The 7,888-nt window shown below is 39.4% G+C and overlaps 1 pseudogene; it reads left to right on the top strand.

Moving 5' to 3' along the window:
• The first annotated feature begins 5,946 nt into the window (after nt 1-5,946).
• Nucleotides 5,947-6,446, top strand: LOC137228644 (small ribosomal subunit protein uS12-like; annotated as a pseudogene).
• Nucleotides 6,447-7,888: the final 1,442 nt, after the last annotated feature.

The following is a 7,888-nucleotide window of genomic DNA, read 5'->3' on the forward strand; positions in this document are numbered from 1 at the left end:
TTTTTTCTTGGACTAGCAATAACAGGCAAGGATAAGGATTTGACAGCTTACTGTATTTCACAGTTCACGTGCGCCCTCTTCTGTTTATTTAGTAAATTGTAGTTTTGGAGGGTAGGTTGGTATCTTTCATTTTGTTCTACCAGTTATTACTAGTTATTTTTAAAAATATGCTTAACTTCCTGAGCTTCTAACAAGGTTTTTATTTCTTGATGTCTGGGATAGTTGCAAGGTGTGTTCACCTAGAGAAAATTCAGTGAGCTGTATACTTATGATATGTACATATTTATATATGCATATTATACTTCAATAAAAAACTAAAATATACTTAAGTCTATAATTCTCTAAAGACTAATGTCAATAATGAAATGGTAGTATGTTTGAGAAAATTATCTTCTATCTTCCACTTTTGTTATAACCTTCCTACTATTTTTGTCCAGTTGTTTTGTCCATATATGCCTAAAAGGTATATTTTATGAATACACTTAATGGCATCTTAAAGTTACTTGTTTTTAGATCATTTGATGCTCACTGCCAGTTTTTTTCAAACTATGTCTTTAGCATTCATGAATTCTCTGTCTTGATTCATCTTGCAGCTGAAGTACAAAATCAAATAGTTTTTAGTGGAAAATAGCACTCCTTCATAGTTTCACCATTAAAACTAGCACAGCCTTGCATATTTAAGATTGTCTTTCTGTTGCTTCAAAGAAAAAGAAAATTTGGCACATCATAAACATTTCGCCTCGGGCTTCCCTGGTGGCACAGTGGTTAAGAATCCGCCTGCCAACGCGGGGGACACGGGTTCGAGCCCTGGTCCGGGAAGATCCCACATGCCGCGGAGCAACTAAGCCCGTGAGCCACAACTACTGAGCCCACGTGCCACAACTACTGAGCCCACGTGCCACAACTACTGAAACTCGTGTGCCTAGAGCCCGTGCTCCACAACTACAGAGCCCGCGTGCCACAACTACTGAAACCCACAGGCCTAGAGCCCGTGCTCCACAACAAGAGAAGCCACGGCAATGAGAAGCCTGTGCACCGCAACAAAGAGTAGCCCCTGCTCGCCACAACTAGAGAAAGCCCGCGCAGAGCAACGAAGACCCAAAACGCAGCCAAAAATAAATAAATAAATAACATTTCCCCTCAAAACTTGTTAGACAATGTTTTATTTTCTGACATCACATATTGGTCATAATATGAAGTCAGCCCATTTTTTAAATTAAATGAAAGATTCTTTAAATTCTACAGTGCTTTACAATTTTGAGAAGTTTCACACACGATTTCATATAATCCCAGAATAACCCCTTCCCCCCTCACTCCTAAAGTGCCCCTCCCCCTTTCCCCTCTCACCACTGGTAGCCCCTGGTTTGTTTTCTATATCTGTGAGTCAAAGGCAGCACATCTTCAGAAATTCCATTGTCTAATTTTTTGTTGCTAGTATATAGAAAGACAATTGATTTTTTAATATCCATCTTGTATCTAGTGACCTTGTTAATGCATTTATTAATTATGATAAATGATTCTTTTCTGTATATATGATTGTGTCATCTCTGAATTAAACATTCTATCTGCTGTTTTCTACTAGGATTCTTTTCCCCTGCTTTACTGTGAAATAGCAAATGCCCTCAAGGGAAAAGCCAGGGGAAATATGAAGTCCACCTCACTATGTTTCCTTTGTTTCACATATTGTAGCCCCTCAAGTCCTGCCTGAGTTACATATTCTCTAAATATTTTAAACAGTTTTTAAATGTACATTGTACATCTTTTATAGTTGTTTTCAGCAGGAGAATTCATCTGATATTAGCTATTCCATCATGGCTGGACCAGAAGTACAACCTGCCTTTTTGCTTTGTTTGTAATTTTATTTTCTACTTACATGCTTATAGAATTCATTCTTTACCCTTAAATCTTAAGATTAACCAAGAAATATATAGGGGTTGATTGATTTTCATTAATTTATTGTTTCATGGGAATCTTTTTGATGTGCAGTGGGGTCTTTATTCAGTTCCATCAAATATTATTCCACTTATTTTGCTCATAAGTCAATGAAAAGAGCCACAATCAAGGAGCACTCCCTCCCTCATAGTTTCATCATTAAAACCAACATCTACCTGCCTTTCCATCCGTGGATGGAGGATCTCTCTTCTAGTGAAAGGACAGCCCCTCCATTGTGCCCTGGATCAGAACCCTCTCTTCCCCGGTGTATTAACCTCTTCGTCTCCTGCATCACTAGCTTCTTCCTCACTCCTGAATCACCATCAGCAAACAAGCACACTCTAGTATCCCCTATCCTAAAAAAAGAAAATCTGCCTTCACCACATACCTCCTCCAAGCCCAGTTTGGCTCCCCTTCAGAGGGAAACTTACCAAAATTCCCTTCATTCTCTTTCTCCATTTTCTTCCACTTTCTCCTCGACCCTCTCCATCTGCCTCCCCCGTTCCCCACCACCACACAGAACTCCTTCGAAACTTCCCTTGTCAAAGCTGCCAGTTAGCTCCATTTGTCAAATACTATCATTTAATATCTCACTCAGCCTCTCAACAGCATTCAAAACACGCTTTCTTCTTTCGGCTTCTATGACTGCATACTAACCTGGTTTTTCTCCTGTCTTCACTCTTTTATTCTATGTATATTCTCTCTGAATGATCTAATCTAGTCCTTTGAATTAAATATCATTTGTATGCTACTGACTCCCAAATATATACATCTTTGGCTCTGGGCGTTCCCTTGAGGGATGGGGTTGTCTCTCTAGTGGTTTATTTAACATGTGCACATAGCTGTCTAAAGCTAATACAGAGAACAATAAGCTCCATTCCCTCTCTTCATACCTGTTAATCCTTCATTTGCTCCCATTATGGTAAATGGCCCTACCATATATTCAGTTGTTCAACCCAAAACAGTGATCATCTACAATCCCCCTCTTTCCTTCAACCCCTATTCCCCACTTTTCTGTAAGTCCTTTCAGATACACCTGCAAAATGCATTCAAAAAAATTCCACTTCTATTTTGCCTGTAATCAGTGAAGTTTAAGTCACCATCATCTCACCATTACCAGTTCTCTAACTGGGCTCTGTGTTTCCACACTTGCCCCCAACAATACATCCTCCATGCAGCAGCAAGAATGATCCCTTTAAAATGTGATTCACATCACATCATTCTCCTAAACCCACCAGTGGCTGCCTTGTACTAAAGTCCAAACTCTGCACCGTAGTCTACAATTTTTATATGCTTTAGCCCTTGCCCAACCACAAAGAGCCAGAGGATAATCCCATTGTGTACCCAGAAGGTGGCAGCTCTGATAGCTATCAACTCCTTATCATATCATGTTGTTTACCAATATTTTTCCAGTTATGAAATATGTCATAAAGAATGAACATTACATCAAGGGAGTGATGTCAGCATCATGGCGGCATAAAACATTCCTCTTTTTTGTCCCCTTTTTAAAACAACAGAATAGACATCCATCCACAAACCAAAGCACCTTTGTGGGAGCTGTGGGATCCAGGAGTCTCACCTACCTGTGCATCCAGTAATAGACAGACAGATTTCCGTATAGGCTGCAGAATCAGGGGAGCCAGTGAACCTGCCCAGAACCCCCTCTTGCTATGATTGGAAAAAAAAATATACCGAAACTGGAGCGTACTGACCTGGTCAGATACTTATGCATGAGAGGGAATTCGCAGAAGTCCAGCCTTCCTGATTGGAGATTCCAGCACACCATTCTAGAAACAACAACAGCAAAACAAGTTTGGTCACAGAAGAGGGGGTGGTAAGAGGAACTTTCCCAGTGTCCCCTCCCCCAAGGAAACACTGCACCAGGCTGATGTATCCAGTGGCGGCACCCTCTCCCTCGTTAGGGGTAGGGGAGGATAGTTTGGGGTGAGTACCCAGCTACCTCAGTTGTGTGGGACAAACCTGTTTCTCTCCAATAGCACCCAGAATACTGAGGTTGGTCTTTCATGACTGGAGATGGGGTAAGAGGCAGAGAAGGGATGCCTTTCCTGCTGATTGCACTCAGCAGGAAGTCCACCCACAAACCCCTGGGAGTACCACACCTGAGGATCTCCCTACTAGATCCATGGGCCAGTGCTAAACCCACATCTCGCCCTAGTCTGTGGCATCGCCATGTGCACGCTTTCTACTGCAGTAGTGAAAGCAAGCTCCTGTGGCTAGGAAGCACACTCAGAAACAGGCCACCTAATGTGGACAAGGGAGAAACCACAAACTGAAGCTATAGCACCACCTTCTGGAAAACAAAAGAGAGGTTTCCAGGAGCCTGCCTGGTGACTTGTAAGCATCAGAGAAGACCTAAAAGCTTAAGAATCCTGCCACACGAGGGAGCAAGAGAAGTGGAGTAAGAGTACCAATACAAAGACAGATAAAACCCCAGGTAATAACGACACCGTTGAACAGGATACTCCATCAGAAACCAACTAACAAAGGTTTGAGGTGGCATTTCCTTAATTTCAAATGTGAGAGCAGTAATGCAAAACTACAAGGAACATTTAAGATCAAGGAAACATACCATTACAAAAAGAAAATAATGATTCTCCAGTAACAAAGCTCAAAGGTACAGAATTTTGTGATCTAGCCAAAAAAGAATTCAGAATGGCTGTCTTGAAGAAACTCAACAAGCTGCAAGAAAACTCAAAGACAGTTTGATGAAATCTCAAAAAAAAAAAAAAAAAAAAAGATCAAAATGAAAATTTCCCAAAAGAGATAGAAATGAACCAAACAGAGATTCTGGAGCTGAAGAACTCAATATATGAAATGAAAAATGCAGTCGAATCTGCAGTAGAGCAGAGCAAATGGAAGACAGAACCAGTGCGTTAGAGATTAGGAATTTGGAAATAACCCAATTAGAGGCAAATAAACAAAACAAAACAAGTATCAAAAAGAGTGGAAAAAAGCCTACGTGGTCTATGGTATTCTATCAAAAGGACAAATATAATAACTGGGGTTCCAGAAAGAGAGAGAGGGAGATGGGAGCAGAAAATTTATTTAAAGAAATAATAGCTGTGAATTTCCTAAACCTGAGGAGAGAATTGGGCACCCAAATACATGCTAATAGATCATCCTATTGGTCATGATGTATAACACTTTTAATGTGTATCTGCTCTAGGTTTTTGTTTTGCAGTTACCATGAGGCTTACACAAGACATCTAACAGGTAACACGGTACATTTTAATTTGATAGCAGCTTGACTTCAGTCATCTACAAAAGTTTTACCCTTTTACTTCTCCCTTTTTATATTTTTGATATTTCTCAGGATATAGAAAGAATTCTAAAAGCAGCTAGGGAAAAAAGGATTGTAACCTACAAAGGAACACCCATTAGGCTATCAGTGGGTTTTTCAGCAGAAACCCTACAGGCCAAGAGTGTGGAATGGCATATTCAAAGGGTTGAAAGAAAAAACTTGCTAGCCATGAATGGTCTATCTAGCAAAGTTATCCTTCAGATATGAGGAAGAAATAAAGCCTTTTCTAGACAAAAGCTGAGAGAGTTCATCACCACTAGACCTGCCTTGCAAGAAATGCTGAAAGGAGTTCTTTGAGCTGAAATGAAAAGAAGCTAATCAGTGACAAAAAAATACAAAAGTATATAACACACTGGTAAAGATAAATATACAGTCAGAGCTAGAAACTAAATCTGTGATAGGATAGTTTGTTAACCACTTAATTTTAGCATAAAGGTGAAAGGAAAAGAGTATTAAAAGTAATAATAGCTACCATAACGTGTTAATGAATATGCAATATAAAAATGCACATCGAAAATATAAAAACTGAGAAGTAAAAAGGTGAAACTTTCATAGATGACTGAAGTCAAGCTGCTATCAAATTAAAATGCACTGTGTTACCTCTGAGATGTCTTGTGTAAGTCTCATGGTAACCACAAAGCAAAAACCTAGAGCAGAAACACATTAAAAGGGTTATACTCTTTCGTTCAGGCCCGCGGCACCGGCAGGATGGGCAAGTGTCGTGGTCTTCGTACTGCGAGGAAGCTCTGTAGCCACCGACGAGACCAGAAGTGGCGTGATAAACAGTACAAGAAAGCCCATGTGGGCACAGCCCTGAAGGCCAGCCCTTTTGGAGGCGCTTCTCATGCCAAGGGAACTGTGTTTGAAAAAGTAGGGTTGAAGCCAAACAGCCAAATTCTGCCATCAGGAAGGGTGTCAGGATTCAGCTCATCAAGAATGGCAAAAAAAAATCACAGCCTTTGTACCCTATGATGGTTGTTTGAATTTTACTGAGGAAAATGATGAAGTTCTGGTTGCTGATATGGTCGCAAAGGTCATGGTGTTGGTGACATTCCTGGAGTCCGCTTTAAGGTTGTCAAAGTAGCCAATGTCTCTCTTTTGGCCTTATACAAAGGCAGGAAGGAAAGACCAAGGTCATAAGTTTTGATGATGAAAACATGATAGTAATAAATTTCCATATGCCAAAAAAAAAGCGTTATACATCATGACCAAGAGGGATTTATCTCTGGGATGCAAGGATGGTTCAACATATGTAAATGTGATATACCATATTAAAAGAATGAAAGATAAAAATCATATGATAATCTCAATAGATGCAGAAAAGGCTTTTGACAAAATACAACCTTTCATCATTAGAACCCTCAACAAATTTGGTATAGAAAGGCCATACCTCAGCATCATAAAGGCAAATATGATCAACCCACAGCTTACACTGTACTCATCAGTGAAAAGTTGAAAGCTTTTCCTCTAAGATCAGGAATAAGACAAGGGTGCCCACTCTCACCACTCTTATTCAATATGGTACTGGAAGTCCTACTTAGGAGCAACTAGGCCAGACAAAGATATGAAAGTCATCCAAATCAGAAAGCAAAAAGTAAAACTGTCACTATTTGCAGATGGCATGATCTGCAGATGGCATGATCTATATATAGAAAACCCTAAAGACTCAACCAAAACACTGTTTGTTGGAACTAATCAACAAATTCAGTAAAGTCGCAGGATATAATATCAGCATACAAAAATCAATTATTTCTATACACTAACAACAAAATATCTGAAAAAGAAGTAAACAATCATTTTGATTCAGTAGCATCAAAAACAATAAAATACTTGAAATAAATTAACCAAAGAGATGAAAGACCTATACAATGAAAACTATAAGACATTAATAAAAGAAACTGAAGAAGACACAAATGAAAAGATATCTCGTGTTCATGAATTGGAACAATTAATATTGTTAAAATGTTTATACTACCCAAAGCCATCTATAGATTCAATGCAATCCCTACCAAGATTCCAGTGGCATTTTTCACAGAAATAGGAAAAAATCCTAAAGTTTGTATGGAACCACAGAAGACACTGAATAGTCAAAGCAACCTTGAGAAAGAAGAACAAAGTCGGAGGTATCACAATTCCTGAAACAGTATGGTACTGGCATAAAAATAAACACATAGACCAATGGAACAGAATAGAGCCCAGAAGTAAACCTACGCATATATGGTCAATTAATTTACAACAAAGGAGCCAAGAATATACAATGGAGAAAGGACAGTCTCTTCAATAAACGGTGTTGGGAAAACTGGACAGCCACATGAAAAAATAAAATTGGACTATCTTACACTGTACACAAAAATTAACTCAAAATGAATTAAACACTTGAATGTAAGACCCAAAACCATAAAATTCCTAGGAGAAAACATAGGTGGTAACTCCTTGACATAGGTCATAGTGATAAATTTTTTAATCTGACACCAAAAGTAAAAGCAAGAAAAGCAAAAATAAACAAGTGGGACTAGATCAAACAAAAAAGCTGCACAGGGCTTCCCCGGTGGCGCAGTGGTTGAGAGTCCACCTGCTGATGCAGGGGACACGGGTTCGTGCCCTGGTCCGGGAAGATACCACATGCCGCGGAGC

The sequence above is a fragment of the Pseudorca crassidens genome, chromosome 8, assembly GCF_039906515.1.
Source record: "Pseudorca crassidens isolate mPseCra1 chromosome 8, mPseCra1.hap1, whole genome shotgun sequence".
Classification (NCBI taxonomy): Eukaryota; Metazoa; Chordata; class Mammalia; order Artiodactyla; family Delphinidae; genus Pseudorca; species Pseudorca crassidens.